The sequence below is a fragment of the Triticum aestivum genome, unplaced genomic scaffold (assembly GCF_018294505.1).
Source record: "Triticum aestivum cultivar Chinese Spring unplaced genomic scaffold, IWGSC CS RefSeq v2.1 scaffold179857, whole genome shotgun sequence".
Classification (NCBI taxonomy): domain Eukaryota; kingdom Viridiplantae; phylum Streptophyta; class Magnoliopsida; order Poales; family Poaceae; genus Triticum; species Triticum aestivum.
In genome coordinates, this window is record NW_025262020.1 from 1 (window position 1) to 1,637 (window position 1,637).

Sequence of the window (1,637 nt, forward strand, 5' to 3'; positions counted from 1 at the left end):
CTGCAACTCTGTGTGATGCAACACCGACGACTCTGCCCGTTGTTTGCAAAATCGCCGTCGCCATTGGAGCTGCAAGCCACCATGCACAGCTCTCTGTTGCCCGCTATTGTCATCTCATTGTTCCTCGCTGATTGACCTCGCCTTAAGCTTCTGCTCATATATACATTGATGACTCTAGGCTTGGTTCTTTAGAGTATTGCAAGAAATTGGTGTCTCTTAGGCTGAACTCCACACCACAAATAACTTCGATTGTGATTTTCTCAATTGCAGTTGGTTGCACTAGCCTATCTGCTCTCCACCTTATTGATTGCGAGGAAATCGACAATGTAGAGTGCCTAGAATACCATGGTAGGGATGGACCATTGGAAGAGCTTGTAGTGAAGAATTGCAAAGGAATCAATCATCATGACTTCATAAAGTTTGGTCTGGGATGGATAAAGCTCCAGAAGTTTGAGTTTGAGAGGAAAGGAGAAAGATATGATTGCCTTCTAGGTGATGTGGTCTATGACTCCTCGTACGATGCTCACAGCATGGATGTATATGATTTCTGCCGTGAGAGTTTGAAGGATTTAAGGTTGGCGCATATTAAAACTTGGCCAGAAGTAGGACTTCATGTTCTCCTAGGGAAGTGTAAAGCATTGGAGAAGCTTTGCCTTGAGTATGTCCATGCCCTAAATGACAATGACATGATTGCATTGTCTCAGAGCTGCAGCAACCTTAAAAGCATCTTTCTTAGGCTCAACCTGCAGTGCTACTCTAGCGATGTCAGCTATTCTGAAACCAGGACGTCGTTTACTGATAACAACCTTTACGCGCTAGCCCTCAACCAAGTTTATCTATAGCAGACAGTAGGACAAGTTTCATATATGAAGCAGAGTCTATCATATCTAGGGCAAACACTAGAACAAGAAACTGTAGCAGAACCTCTAATAGAAAGAGGAAGAAGAAGAACGTACCAGCAGCGCAGTGCTCGGAACTCCCGAGTGACCTTTCGTATACCCGTAGTGCGTGGCAAAAATTTAGATATCGGCTCGGCTCATTCCCGCAACCCCGCAACCCGCAACCCGCGGCGAGGCGGAGGAGGAGGAGGAGCGCGCGTGGATATCCCTCTTGTTCTCATGCTCATACAAGTGGGGAAAGAACCTCCCTTATAAGGAGGTCCAACTCCCACTAAACTAGCAATGTGGGACTAAACTTTAGTAGTATCCCTTGCCTTGCACAAATGAGCTAAGTGGGCCTCTAGGATTTATTAGGAATTTCTGAAATAGTTATTGGGCTGCCCAAAATAGACTAAATTCCAGCATATGCTTCAGACGGTAGACCTCAGCTTTACAAGATGTTCCCCTGACTGGCCATCAAAAATAGGATTCACACAAGAGGGTTTTCTGGCACTCATTCAGTCCTGCCCGATTCGTGTTCTTGTGCTAAATACCGCCAACTTCTTTGATGACGAGGGGATGAAGGCCCTCTCATCCTCACCACATCTGGAGACACTTCAGCTTGTATTGTGTCATGCGGTAACTGATGCTGGGATGCGCTTCATTGCGCACACCCCAGGCTTGAGTAATCTCACACTTCAGTTGTGTCATCACATTACTGATGTTGGAGTGGCTGAACTGAGGCGTGCACATAAGTTA

General features: G+C 46.1%; 1 pseudogene; it reads left to right on the forward strand.

Annotated features, from left to right (window-relative positions):
* The first annotated feature begins 89 nt into the window (after positions 1-89).
* LOC123177826 (F-box/LRR-repeat protein 14-like) lies at positions 90-1,632 on the forward strand (annotated as a pseudogene).
* The last annotated feature ends 5 nt before the right edge of the window (positions 1,633-1,637 follow it).